Genomic DNA, 17,395 nt, shown 5'->3' on the forward strand with positions numbered 1-17,395 from the left:
TTGCCTGGGGTTTACATTGAATGACTGCCTTGTATTGATGCAGTTATCCTGATCTTCAAAGATCCTGACCATTAAAGAAAGATATTTTACCAATACATATCTGTTTTTACATGCCAAGCATGTACTGGCAAAAATAAATTCAAGGAATAAAAGACTCCTAAAAGCAAACGTACAACTTTATTGAAACAATTTTGATTGCAAAGCTTTCAAGAGTATCTCTTTTATACTGCTTGAAAAAAATCAAAATTCATAAATGGTTCTACTAATGTGGAACTATTTAGAGCATCTGCATCTGATGGAGAGAATTTGTTCTAAACAGGCAGGGTCAAAACCAGACTTTTTGACATTAAACAAACTGCTGTTCTTATAAAAGTGTACTTGGGTGGTAAGAAACTCACCTGTGTAGATAGGAAGTACTCTAAATTAATATTCTAGTCAGCTGGACAGAGGAAGAATTACTCCCACCATAGTCTGATGTTCTGTCAAGAGCCTGAAGGATAATATGAGGCTTGAAGTTTCATCTGAAAAAAAAAAAAGATTTTCAGTGAATGCAATATTTACCATTGATTTAAGAGACTAATAGGAATGTCTTAGGCTAACGGAATAAACGATATTTCTGATGTAGCATATCTGATGCTTGAGTAAAACTAGACTCATCGCAACATACAGCATGAAGGTCAAAAATACTTAATCCTCCCTCTATCAGCAATGTTTTCAAGTCTGTTTTTGTCTGCAACCTTAGAACAGACTCATTCTTTGCAGATGCTGAATTTTTCTGTAAGGTGACCACAATACACTAGCCGAGGGGGGACAAGCTCATCTGTTTTGTATCTTCACCTCAGCAATACAAAACCAATAAGGTGATTTTTCAGTTGCTTAGTTTAAACAGACTTGGATTTAAGTCAGTAGAAAAAATGGGACAAAAATAGACAAGAATATTCAAAGAACTATAGGCATGTCTGAGTGTCTCCTAATTTTGCTGTGAATCTTTCTTTTGTTAGAAATTTTTTTAGCTTATGCCAAATAAGGCAATTTATCTGCATTTGACAGCAAGTTTCTTTAAAGCTTTATGGTTTCAATGCGTATGGATTCTTTTTTATGCCCTTGCACTCTTAAAGTGACTATGAAGGCAATCCATCTTTTTTATTTTTCAGTTTTAGATTGAAAGACAATTTTCTCCATTTCACAGGGTTTGTAGGGAAAAAAACCTCTAACTCTAGCTTGCTGCATTTTTCTGTTGCTTCTGCAAAACTGTTTTGTCAGCAGTCACAACTACCTTGAATCTCTACAGAAATGTAGATGGTGTTCAATTCTCCCATCTTAGACTGCTTTCAGTTTTCTGTCTATAAAGCAATGGGAGAGGATAACTGAGAGGACTCAGTGGAAGCAACATGGGTAGCTAAAGGGATTGTAAAGGGTAAATTATGAGTCAATAGTGCACTAGGATGCGGCTGCACTCTTGTTTCTGGCTCCTAGGCAATATGAAGAGACTGGCAAGGCTGAGAGGCTGCAGGGGCAAAATAAATCCTACTCATCCCATGTTTCCAACTTATAAATTGTTCCTCCTCTTCCACATTCCTCAAGCATGGGACCTCCTTTATTCCTGTAGTCATCTTCCACTGTTCCTCATTTCCTGTAAGTAGAAGACTTATTCTCTAACTCTTCATAAATTAATTAGTTAGGCTTGTATGTCCCCAGTAACTCTTGAACGTGGAAACAGTTTTGGAAACCTGTCAGGTTAAAGCAGCTCCTAGGATACTTAACCTCTGCTGGTTTAAAGAAACTACTACCATATCCTTTTTGAATGCATACTACTGTCAGGCTTCTGGTGTTTTAAGGAAAATGTAAACTCTTAATCAAGGCATATGTAGCAAGACTGAAGTTTAAATTCTGCAGCTTAAACCTTGTGGCACTGTTATGCTGAGATCTGAGTCAACTACAGATAAGTTCACAACTGAGAGTTTCTGCCAAATATGGAAGGTATTTATTGCAGATAAATACAGCATTTAGATATACAGCTGATGCTGCATCAAGGCATAGCATCTCAATATGAATTACTGATGAAAATAAAGAAGGAAAGAGAAAAATTTATTAATACTTTCATATACCGTTCAACATTGTCAGTCATGCATTCCCTAAGGGTGCTTGTTTCATTCTTTGTTCAACCTAAAATGTAATCATTTTAGGTTGAATATAACATTACTAAATATAATGAATATAATGCATAATAATATAATGAATAATAATAAATATAATTAATACAACATTACTAAAGCTTTAATGACAGTTTCTCAGCTTGTGGCAGTCTATATAGAATCGTAAAATCATAGAATAGTTAGGGTTGGAAAGGACCTCAAGATCATCTAGTTCCAACCCCCCTGCCATGGCCAGGGACACCTCACACTAAACCATATCACTCAAGGCTCCATCCAACCTGGCCTTGAACACCGCCAGGGATGGAGCATTCACTACCTCCCTGGGCAACCCATTCCAGTGCCTCACCACCCTAACAGTAAAGAATTTCTTCCTTAGATCCAGTCTAAACCTCTGCTGTTTAAGTTTCAACCCGTTACCCCTTGTCCTATCACTACAGTCCCTAATGAATAGTCCCTCACCAGCATCCCTGTAGGCCCCCTTCAGATACTGGAAGGCTGCTATGAGGTCTCCACGCAGCCTTCTCTTCTCCAGGCAGAACAGCCCCAACTTTCTCAGCCTGTCTTCATATGAGAGTTTATAAGTTGCTGTATGGGCTTTTGTGTTACCTTATTTGATTTTGTAAATACTACACCATGTAGGAGGTTTGACTGTTAATGTCAATAGAAATAGGAACAACAACCTGACAATACTGCACAAAATTCGTTTTGATTTCAGCAGGATTTAGCCACTGAACCGTCTTGATATATTTGGATTTAATTCCTCTGTGTATCTACCTTCTGTAGTCTTATTTTTTTAAAATAAATGCTTTTTAAGAGCTCATGAAAACATTTTCAAGAGGGCTGAAAGCTAATTTAGCAAACTAACCCTCTGGAAAATTCTCTCTGCCTTAAGATACATAAATTTACACACAGGCTGACAGAAAAACAACAGCCTTTTAGTATGAACAAAGTCTCAACAAACATATTAATATTTAAGTAACATTAATGCTTATTCTGTTGAACAACTACTGATTTGTTTCTTCCTAATTTAAAAAAGGCACAAAAATACCATTCATATGTAAGAGTAAACGAATCTAATTGCCCAGTCTTCAAGCACTACTAGCCTGAGAGCTGTCTGATGCTTTCACATGAATCATGCACCTGCAATGTTTCTGTTAATCATATTTACAATTGCTGAAAAGCTCTGTGTTTATGCGGTGAGTTTGACATTTTTCTTTTTTAAAGAATGTGTTCTTTCTGCACAACTGATCAAAAGGTATGTGTGGATGGGATGCAGAGAGAAATGCTATAGCTCTTTTGTACTTGAATTACAAAGAATTTTATTTATTTTCTTTCATCATATGCTGACACAACACTTAACCAAGACTAAACAATGCAGAAGAAAGCAACTGTTAACATTTACAACTTCAGTGTTAAATTTTCTATATAACCTTGACTTTCTACTTACAGGACTCCTTTTTCCCACCAAATACCTGAAGATTACCTATTCCCCCTCATAAAATTGTATATATTTTCCTTATATACAGCTGTTAATTAACAAAGGTAATTACACACAAATAAAGAAAACAAAATATGATGGGGAATGAATCTCACTCATATAAATGTCTGAATAGAAATTTGATGATGATCTGCTTTGAACTCAACAGAGCACAGTGTCTGCTGGATATCCTTCTTTTCAGAGATCAGAAAGAAGCTGATTACAGTGGGTTTTCTGTAGTGAATCTACATTTTTCCTTCCTCACTTGTGAAAAGAAGTTCCCTTTGCACGGGCATCCCAAGACACATTTAAGTGCAATATCCTTTGCTTGGCCCTATTTTCATCTTCCTCCAGCTTTCCAGTATCACTCGTGCTACAACAGACACTCAGGTCTTCACAACTGTCCCCCATACTTACAGCTTTTTTTTATGTAGCTGTAGAAATAATAATTCAAAGAAGTCTTAAGATACCAGTATTAGCCATAATACCTTCCATTTAACACCTGACATTTTCTAAGACATTTGCCTTTTGAGACATTTAGAGATCTGTTGGCATAGTTTGTAGGTTTCTAATTTGCACATTCATAAGATGATGGAATGTGTAACTGATGAGCAGTAGTTGGTTCTTTAAAGTTGTAGGCTGTAATGACAGTACTCAGTTTCAAAATCACAACAAAGTATTAATCATTCCAAACAACTTGAGAGCAAACCAAAGAAGTTTGACATTATGCATTAATGCAACTTTAAAATAGTCATTTGCCAACAGTGGTAATTTTTTACTTTTTTAGAGAACGAGGAACAGGCTGTTTGATATCAGGTATGTATGCTGTCATTATGGATTATTATAATGCTTAAATTGCTGGCAATATTTTGCTGTAATGTATCAGAACTTTTAGATTTTATTATAACATTTTGTATTTACATTACACCTGTCACTATGAGGTACAAGAAACAGTGTAGGATTTTATTTTTTTTTTGCTAGATTGCTGAGCCACAGGTATTGGAAAAAATGCCTTAATAACGCTGTTCCACAAGAATAATGTAATTGTATTCAGCAGTTTCTAGGCAAAGGTGACAAGAGTGTTCAGAATGTTTTAGGGGGGAAAAAAAAGTTGTGATATGTCAAAACATTTTCACTTTTATAACGCAGAACCATAAAGACTGATGGTCACAAACAGACAATTTGGCACCTAAAAGGAGTCAAAACACATGCTATGTCTTATGTCTCCCAAGAAGAAATGTGGTCATAGCATTATAACTTGACCGACTGATTATTTGGTTCCCCAGTGCCCTTTATTAATGCAGTTGTATTTTATATTGCTGTCTTTCACCAGAACAAGCGTACAAGAAATAACTTTCAAGATTTTCAAAGCATAACACATTAGATAATATGTAAGAAAAATGGCTGGTAAACATTAGTTGTTTAGAACAGTTGGTCTGACTCTTCATGTTGTCTTTCTAGCTTACTAGATTTCTTTCACTGAAAATCAAACACAGTGGGTCATATGCATGCCTAGTGACAATCATCTCTTTAGTACAAACAGCACTGGATTGCAGGGAAAATGCAATAGTAATTTAAATATTCTTTTCCATCATTTATCAAACACTATTGAACTTCAAAATGTTTTCTTAAAATTGGAACTTAAGTGCTTAATTTTCCTAATTAGAAAAAAAATAAAAAAGCAAAAACAAGTGTGAAGAAGAGTTTGTTGTTTTGGTTTTTTTTTTTTAATTCCAGAAATAATAGCTAACACAATTCAGTGTCTCTGCTTTGAAATTCTTCTTTTGAGCTGTGTGACCTGTTTGAGGAGCTCTGCAGTATGAGAGTAATGTCAGGTGATGCAATGAAAATGAACCAAAGAGGAACACTGAGAATAAACAGAGCACTTCTGACTTCTCAAAATGACACATGCTTGGAGAAAGAAAATGCAAACATTGTTCAAAGCTAGCATTAAATCTAAGCTGCCTTTTCCAGCCACTTTACTTGCCCTGCTCTCTGTAGGACTGGCTTGCTTCTTCCCACATTTTACTTATTAGATTAATTTATTATTATTGACAATTTATTATTCTTGACACTTATCACGTGATGAGTGACTCCTTTATTCCACTGGCTTAAATTAAGGGGTTATCAAATGTCTAAACATGGATGTTATTCACTGTGAGGTTTTTTTTTCCTCACATTTGTGATCCATCTTCATACCCTTTTGGAAGCCCCAATCCAAAGGCTCCCAAGAGATCAACTCATCTCTCTTCTAGGAGAATGCAGGACTTGAAGCAGGGTCCTCCTACTTTAACTCTACTGGCTCGCTGGTCTGTCTCAAACTCTTGCATCCTTGCTCAGGAAGCTTACATCTCTCATCAGCACTCAAGGAGACCTAAGTACTTCTACTAAACTCAGCCAAGCCATGATCTTGTCTTAATTGTGCCAGGGTAATTTGTTACTTTCACCATCCATACTTGAGTGACTGGTGATGCTAAGAGGTATGACCAACTGGAAATCTGAGATGAAGAAGTTTGGAGGCAGAAATTTTGAGTGGAAACTGTTTTCTGGTATGGTCAATTACCTGTTGAGCCAGAGAGTGAGAATAACTGCAGGATAAACTTCCCAGGCACTTTTGCAAGGAGTGATAATTGACCACAGACAAAGCTGGAAAATTGTGGCAGGGATGAGCTTGCTGCATGCCAAAATCTTTAAGATAAGAGTCCAGGGTCTCTAAAATAGTTGTGCCTCTGTGCTCCTTTGTGAGTGTGCAAAGGGGCTTTTATTACATAACCTAAAAGAATGACTTCAACAATAGATTTCACTCCATGAAATAATAAATTCCTATTATTCAAAAGAGTAGAAGACATTCTTATGAAGCAGAATTTGCTATTGCTTTGCTGCCTCACTGGCAAAATACATTTCCGTGCTTACATTCCTCTCACTGAACTTTAAACATGCAAAAATTAACCTTTCATCTGATGATACTCTGTGCCAAGAACAGAACTGGTTTAATAGATAAATAATGGATTCCTTAACAATGAGCACTAATGACTGCAAACACATAAAGAAATTAGGTTTAATCAGCACTGTGTACATGTCATTACCATTTTTAAGCTGTGTAAAAGATACAACTTACTTAAAGAATTATTTTATGCCCTAATAGCCTAGTGGTGACTGCACTGTGTATTGGCTGGTGCTGGGAAGGTAGACAGTGCAGCATGCTGCTCATGGTGACTCAGTCAGGATGCAAGTTTGCCTGGGTTGTCTAGGGCCAGAGAACACAGACTCAAAGTGCTGTATCTCACTAAACCAAGTGTTTAAGTACAGTTTTCTTCCTCCTTTTGGTGGACAGCAGGATGTGAGCAATTCTGTGAAACCATATGTGTGATTCCTTTTTTGTTATGTTTCTCCCCAACTCTGACCCAGGCAGCCATGCTGGTGCCTTGAGGCTAGCAGAGAAGGGTGTGAAAGGAAGAAATGTGGACATTTTGCCTCAAGTTCAGGAAAGCAAACAGCTACGGTGGCTTAAAAAATCCTTTTCCCCAGGTACCCCAATCTTTCTTCTCATTACCAGCTAGGGATATTTTGGAAAGGAAGGCAGAAGCAGATATGTTTGTATGTCTTGCTCACTGCAATTCAGCCTGTTTTACTACTGCAATCCCAGCCTTGCTGGTAGTTAAGATCACACATCAGCTGGAAATACCTTTTCATTTTTTTCTGCCGCTGTTACAGCAGTGGTGTTTGGCAGAAAGGTGGGGTGGACAGACAGGATAGCAACCTCCTCAACTACCCTGTCCAAATTCACAAGATTCATCTGCCGCAGCCCCCGCTGGCTGTGATTACTAATGCTACACATGCTTGAGATCACTCAGAAGTTCAAAATATTCTGTCCTGTATGTCCAGCTGATAATTTTTCCATCTCTTTCTTCTGCTGGCAGTCACCAATATGTGTTGCAACAACATAAAAATTGTTTGCTTTTCTAAACTTTTTAGTTTATGTATTAGCACTTTGCAAAAAGGAAGTCAAACTGACCTACTTCTCATAATCACACATCCTAATTGTTCCACTGCTTTATTTTGGTGATTGTCAAATTCAAGAACTTGCCTTAGTACACAATTTGAGGGGCCAACACAGAGGTTGGGTTTTGTGATTGTGAGTTTAAGGTGATAGATAAAAGTCCAAGATCATACGTTAGAGACCGAATGAGGGTTCGGGGTTTTTTATTTTGGTGATTGGGTATTGCCAAGAATTAAAATATAAATGTAAAAGAGATGGAGAACCAGAAGCTGTAAATGAAAATGACAAGACAGAGGAGGACATCTAAAGGCTGTGCCAAAGAAACAGTTGGAGAAAAGAAGAAAGGAATGAAAATCAGAAGATTGTGTCATGAACTCACAAACAGAGAGTAATATTTAAAGAAAGAGTTTTTCTGATGGTATTAAGAGAGCTGACAGGTCCAGATGGATGAATCTGAACAGGTTTTTTGGTTTGGTGAAGAGGAACTCATGCAGATTTCAACCCCCAAAAAATATTTTTTGATGAGTTTGAACAGCATTGGAAAATGCCTAAAATGGAGCTGGAAGATCAAGTCTCCAGGGGAAGCAAATAGAGCAGATTTGTAGGTGGGAGACAAAAGGTGGAGTGCCAGCTATAAACTGGATCTGTGCTGATATGGGTTATTAAAAAGGGTGAAGAAAGCCTGGTCATGAGGTAAGGACCAGAAAGGATGAACTGCTGGTGTGCCTGAATGTGTTAAAGAAAGGTAAGGCAAGCTGTTGTCAGCTTTTGGTAAGATAACTGTTCTCATTTATAAAATCTATGACCACTTGAAATAGCCCTTGGAGCAAAACCTTCAAAGTGAAAAATTTACCCATCAATGAATGAAGGAAATATGTGTCAGATTTCTAAATATGTGTCAGTTGGTTTCCTTGTTTCTCATATGTAGCCTGTTAGCCTTTGAAATATTATTACAGTGTAGTTTTCTCCTGGTTTACAATTTAGTCTACATAAAGCCTAGTTAATGCATCCATTCATGGAGAAGTTAGCAAGAAGAGAGATGGTAATATATTATGATAATGGATCATAAATAAATGAGGGTGCAAGGGACAGCAGGAGAGCAGCTAGGTCTCTGAAGCAAACTGGAAGGTGAAAGAACAGTTAGGGCATTTCTAGGTCTGTGACAAGAAAAAAAGTAAAAGAAATGTGGAGGGAAAGAAAGACATCCAAGTTTGGGAGACACAAAAAGCCCCAGATAATTCTGGGGATGTGCTTTGCAATAGGAGCTGTAAGGCTGGGGAACGGGGTCAGTCCAAGGCAGCTGAGGTGCAGTAGATGCTGCATGTTGCCCTGCCAGGCTGGAGAGCTGTGCAGGCCAGGAGTCAGCAGGACTGAAAGAGTTATGGAGTCCATGCTGGAGGCAGGCTAGTTGCAGGATTTCAATCTCTGATACTCTAAAGTGTTAAGCTTTTCTATAGATATTTATACGTATGCGTTTTTATTCTAATTATTATTATTATTATTATAATTATTGAGAAGTATTAGCAACATTGAGAATTATACATTTCAATGAAACTCAATTACAAGTTTAAAAAATAAAAGTTAAAGATAAAACTCTGTGAGGCCAAAAATGCAGTAAAAGTTTAGCAATAACCCTTCCTTGACCTTCTGTCCACGTAACAGAGATGGCAATCAAGATACAAAACTGTGAAGAGGATAGACTCAGGTCTCTCATTTGAAGGACACAGGGTCAAGACAGAGCCATCATAGTCATGTAATTAGGGGAAAATACTTCTCACCATTTTTTTTAATAGGAAGATTTAAAAATTGAGGGGTTCATAGCTCACAAACATCAGTTGAAACTCATAATATCCTACCCTATAGGCTGACTAGTAGTACCATCTGAATTCATATGTAAACAAATCAAAGTCCAAGAAAGTTGGGACATGGGGTTTTAGACAGTTTTAAGTACTAGATGATGAAACTGTAGTTACTGTGACATAATGTATGAAACTTCTGCAGGCACATCCTTCTTGTGGTCCTGGATGTTTCCAATTGCATGACTAACACGATATTTGTTTGTTTAACACATTACATTAAAGGTAACAGTTTCTGATGCAAAGCAATCCCTATTCTTCAGTATTTTCTTGGTATTCTGTTACTTTCAGCAACTTGTCTCTTGTTTTCTTTTTTTATTTTTTCTCTAAAATTAATTCAGTACACACCATGGAATTATTCCAGAGTACTCGATCATCTGGTTTTAGAGCTAGTTACATGAACCAGTCAAGTATGGCTAAGAAAGAATGAACGTTTAAGAAAAGAGGTGTTTTGTTGTTTTTTTTTTTGTCAGAGCACTTTTATTTATCTAAAATATTTGCTTGAAATTTACCAGAAATAAAAGGTTGGGTCCAGAACTGCTTGCATTCAGAAATTCATAAAATTTGTCAGAAACTCGACTGAGTGAAAGTGGCAGCAGTTTGTTAAACCCAGAGCAACCAATACAGAAACATGCAAAACCACTCCTAATAACTTCAAAGTCCCTTCTTGCATGTTCATGTGCTTAAGTTTCTTTTTAAAAGAAGCCCAATGTGAATACAAACAAAAGACAAAGCAGTGATTTTTCACTCAGGGAAATGCTAACACATCCTATGTCTAATGGGTATCTAAGATGGTGTCCAGTAGTTTTGGTTCATATTAATAGCTATCTCTCTGTTTGATTCCATTTAGATAACATTTTGTTTTAAGTTAATTACTTGATTTAGAACTTGGCAAATACTTGCTTTACAGACCCAGCGTGTTAGGACCCCAACATAGCAGAAATATCCTTTAATAATGTTTTCATGTTCATAAATAGCAAACACAAACCCTGCTCCCAGACTTCTGCTTCAATCCAGGCAACACATGGAAAACCAGTGAATTTGTAGTTTGTGATTTTTGGGCTCACTCATGGCTAATACTGTTGTGATTGCTCCACCTTTCAAAAAAGCATAAGGGCTGGACCCATTTATCTTAGGCTTTACAGCACCTCCAGATACTAAATCTAGAATTTAGTACAGATCAGAGAATGACAGGCCATTTTGATAGCTCATACCAAAGAAATAAAAATTTATCCAGTTCTTCCACCTTTCTCCTGTGTGTCTTCTAATTATTCCTCCTACATATATGAAAACAAAGAAAAGGGTTCAGGAGCTGATGCTTTCCAGACTGGACATTCTATTTGACTGTTTGTGACTGCACTTCCAATGATTTGATAAGCTTGACAAATACTAAAATTTGGGAGTAAAATTCATATTTTTGCATAATTTACTAAAAGTAAGGGCTGTGTGGGTATTAAAATTAAAATACTTACCTAAGCACTTCAATGAGGATCAAGATTCCTAAATTTAGTTACAGTTTATATTTCTGGCTAAATTAATTCACAAATTTAGCCAGAGCTTTCATTACATTTTTAAACTAATGATTTTACACTTGTCCTCTTATAGGGGCAGCAAGGCTCACATATTCAGTGACAGTGTAATTAAAGATACAAGAAAAAATAACTCATTTAAAATGAAATATGCATCCTTAATCTTGCTTTTCATAACTTTTGACTGTCTGTTTTCTCACATTAGTAATATGTCTGTGTTAGATAATGTATTTCAGGCACAGAGGACAGATGTATTTATTTGGCTGGTTTCCTTGCAGAATATATTCATTCCATGCAGTCTGTAGGAAGAAACTCTGAAGATACACTCAGAAGACAGCAAAACAGAAAGGCAGTTTTGTCATTTTGAGTGACATCCACCATAAGCATGTTGCTGAAATTGCAATGAATATTTCTATAGTTTTGACACAGAAACATTCATCAAGCATTACACAAACTAAATTTTTCAGCATTTAATATATGCAAAATTTACTGCTAGACAATCAAGAGAACAAAAGCTACATTAAAGAAATGCCAGACGTAAAGAAAGCAGATTGTTAGTGGTTCTCAAAGGCGTGTTGAGAATAACGGGAATATTTATTTGTTCCTGTATTCCTCACTGAATCCAGCGTGATTTAAATGTGCTGAGAGTTTATTTGCCAGGTGATTTGCATCTCTTCATGTAATATACTTCAAAGTGACCATTGGGTTAGACATTTTGCAAAAGTTAGGACGATCTTCAGTAGTCAAAACCTGTAAATTTTGAAGAGCTGATAATCTGCTAAACCAAGAAACTTTATAATTGCAGACAACATTATTAAGAATAGTCTAAAACTATTATTAAAGGAAAATATGAGTGGTTGATAGGATAGTCAAGCTCATGGTCCCTTTGCTGTACCAAAACTGCAGCTACAATTAGGATATCAGTCACCCTGGACTGCTGTCTGTAGTAAGGAATGTTAGCCTATCACCTATAACAGCTGCACAATATATTAGTGTAAGAAGCTTAAAATCTGCCCTTAAGTGTACTGGATTTTCATTAAAATACTTATATGACAAAAATCCCTGTGTGAACCCAGAGTTGAACTCAGTCTTGTACTAGGCCTAGTGCTTTAACTTCAACTGACCCATACATATATATATACATTTCAAATATTAAAATCAGTATTGAGGCTTATAAAAAGACATCAAATATACATTGGTTAAACCAAGATCTTTGAACCTAGCAGCTAATAGATGGAGCTAATTTGAGGAATTTGAATGTAACTTTAAACCCTACCTTTATTAGTTGATGTCAGCCCAATAGCTGTTTAGTACTGGAGACTTTAGGGAACTGGTTGTTACACCTGTGTCAGTTTTAAACTAATGACTGTGCTGATTCTAGCTGTTCATACTTTTCTTTGGCAAATAGGCTAATTCCCTTTCTGTCATCCTTCCTGGAAGGTAAGATTTTTTTTTTCTCATTTTTGAATGTTATCTACCACAGCAGATGCTGAGTAGGAGGATAGAATATCTAGATTATTTTGACTTTTCTTTTTTATTAGTTTCTTGATTCTTAGCCTGATTTTGCAGTCTTTAATCACATGACAAATACTGATTGCAAGATATCATAAGTATTAAGACAACTTCAGGTGGTATTCATATGAGTACTTTATACTGGATTCTTCTTTTAGCCTTTCAAAAAAAAATCTAGAAATACTACTCCTTTGACAGTAAGGTTTTTCTGAAGTTTCCCTTTTTCTTTCATGAAGACGTGCTTTGCTAAGGCTATTACCTTGTTTAGCTACCTCATATCAAGTAATATCACTGATAGTTGTTGCATACATTGTGCCAAGAAACAGTTCAGAAAATGCAATATTCATTTAAAATGCACATAATTTAGCAGTGGTAGCTCAGAAGCAGCAGCAGCAAGAACAGAAACAGTGTTTGAATTAATTAGAATTATGGCCTTTGGGTTTCATATGTGCTTTTGGAATTGTAAGAATGTCTTTCTTTACCATTTCATCCTAAATATCAAAGGTAAATGTGAAATCTTCTTGCTTTTTCTTTCAAAAGAGGCACACACACTTCTTTCACCTATATGATAAAATTAGATCAAAAATTGATGTTTCCCTATTATCACTGCTAGCATCTAGTCAGCACATTGAATACTGATCTTTCATAAGTGAATCCTTAGATTTTAAATTATATCAGTGTAAACATCTTTCCAATTTTAGAAATTACTGTACTATGCAATAACCAAGGTTCCCTCTCTCATCCTTTCTCCATGATTTATCCAGGCAGGATTTTTATTCATGTATGATGACAATAACAGCATGGAGAGGGGAATTCCTCCTTCAAGACAAAAAGAGCCCACGACTGTCCTGGAGACAATTAAACATCATCTGTGAACATCTGCATTAGCAGGTGTGATACTAGGGTCCTCTGCAAGGAAGGATTGTCTCACAGAAGGGTGACACTGGCAGCTTTTACAGGCTATGCTTCATCTGCCTGGTGAGGCATCTGCTTCTGAACACCTGACTGTAAAGATGCATCACTAGAGACAATTTCAACCTAGAAGAGGACCATGACCCTAAAATATAGTAATGTTTGCATTTACTTGTGGCTGAGTATCGAGATCAAACTGTCCCACAGGGAAGATGACTTACTAAAAAAAAATCACTTTAGCTGACAAGAGTAAGGAAAGGAGTTATTATTAAAATGAGCTTCCTCATTTTCCCTTGTTGGCCACTGGTACCCTTAGCTGGAGGGGGAGATAACACATTAAATGGTCTGAAAAAGTATGGCTGTTCTTACATTTTGTTCTCATCTTTGCCACAGAAACATTATTTAAAACTTGTACAAGTGAAGGCTCTGATGGACTATCAGAGCAGAGGCCCTGTAGAAGATGTAATTATAGATATAATCAGGATGTAAGTCCATACATAGAAATGCCTAAATTACTTTCTCATTCTTATAGTCTATTCACCAAGTCCCTGTGTTTTCCTGATAAATTTTCAAATAAGCTTTCTAATTAAACAAAAGTCAGGTTAGAAAACTTTGTGCACAACTTAAGGATATCTTCTTCTTGTGGTGGGCCTGGTGCCATAGCTGCAGCTTATTTCATGAATAAAAAACCTTCATTGGATTTCTTATTTAGAAGGACGAAATATGCCTTCTACATTTGCTGTTTTTCTGTTTAAATATCATGTTTAGTGGCACAGAGTTCTGGTAAAAAATGATTTTTGGACATCATACTGCAGACATTTTTTCAGAGAGGTTGTTCAGAATGTGCAGGTAGAAGGTTGTTAAGGAACTCAAGTAAAACTCCTTTTCCCAGTAGCCCAGTTTCATCTGCAGTAGCTTTATCTCTTAGTACCTTACACGGAGATGATATCATACAGCACTGGATGCCAGAGTTTTTCCTGAGTGAGCTTTGGTTACTGTTGTTCCCACAAACAATACCCCACCTGCAATCCTGCTGCAGTCTGACTCACTGACTTCTGCTTTCTACTAATTTAGTTTTCTACTAATTTAGTCAATCCTTTCCCTGACCTCCCAGAAAAGTGTCAGATAATGTTTATTCTACTTATATTGGATTGATTGTTCTCTCTCTTTTACTTAAGGAGTCTTCCTTGTTCAATATAATGGATTCTACTCTTTTTGATCAATTTCCCTGTTTTTCTTAGTAAGAGGAATGCTCTTATTTAATATGTCATTACTGGCACTGGCCTGTTTTCTGCAACTACCAGTAGGCCTATGAAAATACAGCTTTTTAATTTCCACTGTAAAGACAAAACAGCTGTTAACAAGACAAAAACCAAACAAACAAACAAAAAAATAGCCCTATCCAGTTAAAAGATAATTTGTTAATTTCTTCTTTTTAAAGGAATGCCATGAAATAGGACACTTAATATTAATTGTATTTAACTTGAAAATGAATATTTTCGTAAAAGTGTCAAAAATGAAAGCAAAGAAAATGGATTTTGATTTGCCAACCTTCTACAGTAAGTGGCAGTTATGATTCTACTTGATCTAAATAGTTTAAGCAGTCAGATTATATCTGGGAAACTCAAGTACAAAAATGTTCTGTCTCAAATTGAATATCTTAAAGACTGCTCTAAAATAACTCCTGTGGTTCTTTCTGTTGAAACTGATCCAATTAGACCACTGGGTGTGGATAATATAAAAGTGGAAATTTCAGTCTAATGAGTAGCACCATAATGAATGCAATTTTAGCTTGTTCTTCAGCAAATATTTTTAGATTATGTGTATATAAGTGTATGAATGTATACATATATACGTCTAAGTACGTTCATGTACATATATATGCAGCAATATTCCTTTATATGCATGTTAGATGTAAAATTATAAAACCATTTACATGTATAAACACATAAAAATACACCTATGCAGACACATGTACTTCCAGGGATTTTTTGCATATTGCATGATAAATAATGTTGCATGCTTGTTTGTGTGAAGGCAGATCAGGAAGGTTGATAGCACCCTTCTCCCAGGGCAGAATTGCTACAGGCTCAGGAATGCTGCTCAAACGCCTTCCCAAGGCACAAAAGTCTGGAGCTGACATCTGCACTCACACTGGGTGCTCTGATAAAGAACCATTTCTAAAAGTGCAGAGTCACTCTTCTGTTTTGTGAAGTCAGTAAGAATGTTTTCAAATAAAGCCATGGAGTAATTTAACCTGAGTTTGCCAATATTCAGCCCAATGGTACTGCACTGGAGCATCTTCACTTACTTCAGGAAAGATCAAGAAAAACTGCGTGTTATATGGTTGGGTTTTGTTTTTTTTTTATTTCATCTTCTTCATATTATTTTGGGATCCATTGGCATTCCGTATGTCCCTGCCCACTAAACAAAAACTCCCACTGTTTCACCCTATTGCCACCAGTTTTTAAAGGTCTTTTTTTTTTTTTTTTGATGGATTAACCTTAAGACCAATATTTTCTCTTCTGTACTGTTAAGAATTGTTCCATGAATCCTCCTGACTTGTTTTCAGAGATTTCATCTTCTCCTCCTTTAAAACTTTAAGAGTCCTTTGGTAACTGTTCATTTTATCCTCTACTAGGAATAAAATTATTTCCTGAAACACAGGCAAAGTGTTTATTTTTAATGCCTCTGAATCAGAGCACTTCTTTTAACTATATGGTAGCACAAATGCACACTAACACTAAAAATGAGCCATCAGTTTGGTCACCATTATTCCTTCATTTTTTTTCTCCTTTGATACAGAATCTGTAGGCTTGTGTTTATAAATATGATTAGTGTGTCTCATGTAGTTAGGATTAACTGAATAGGATTAGTAGCTTCTTGTCACTGAACCAGTGTAGTTCAACATTGTTTACCAGTGTAGTTACATAAAGTATTAAGTTCATTTAGTAGATTAAGAGATATAAAAAGTGGAGTTTGAAGTAATATCTAGAAATGTCATACAACTTACTTTCAATACACATGTAAGTATGTATTCATATAACTCAAGTGACAAAAAGCTCTGAAAATGAGATGTACTGCTTACAGTACCAAGTAATGATTTGCTGATTAGCAACAAGTCAGTTTAAAAAGAAGCCTGATTGCAATGTTATCTTTTTTGTGAAGGAATTGTTGTTCATTATACTAGTAATGCAAACACCATGAAAACACAATTTGCTCTCAATGAAATGACTATAGTGATGGAGTTTTCAGTCATGCCTTTGAGGCAGTGAACTACAGCAGGAGCACTGCGAGGTTACCAGAGGCACAATGTCTACTAAATCTCCCAGCAAATCAGACTGGAATTGTATGCAATGAGGATGTTGCTCTGCAATTTGAAAGGTCTGGGTTCAGTTTCTGGCTCTGCTACAAATTTCCTCTAGGCAAATCATTCACATCTTGTTGTGCCTCAGTTCTCCATCTGTAAAATGGAGATAATTCTCTGCCTTGCAAAGGATTTGTGATTGGTTCATTAATGCTTGAAAGGTGCAGTGCAGGAGAACATATCTCTGTTAAGCAGGTTGGGAATACAGACTCAACAATGTCCCCTGAAGCTTGTGAAGCACATGCTCTTTTGGGGAAATATGGTGAGAGTGGCTGCAGTCTTCCAAATTCAGATAGTGCACAGGCTGGGTAGAGTTTGTGGTGAATGTAATTTCCTGAACATCCATTTGAAGCCTGAAGATGTGAGAGGAGTCAAGTAATCTTTCTGGTTTTCTTACTCTTGTTCCTATTATTGTCTGATTTTGCTATTGAGACATTTTGATACACAGAATAGGCTTGCATGGTGAGAGATTTATCTGCTCTTCCTCCCTTCCTTTCTATCTTCCCATAGCTGAATGCAGCAACTGCTGCTTGCTCAATAAACAAACAGAAAATGAAAACTTTTCCCTTCCCCTTGTGTAGTGTTA

The sequence above is a fragment of the Melopsittacus undulatus genome, chromosome 3 (assembly GCF_012275295.1).
Source record: "Melopsittacus undulatus isolate bMelUnd1 chromosome 3, bMelUnd1.mat.Z, whole genome shotgun sequence".
Classification (NCBI taxonomy): Eukaryota; Metazoa; Chordata; class Aves; order Psittaciformes; family Psittaculidae; genus Melopsittacus; species Melopsittacus undulatus.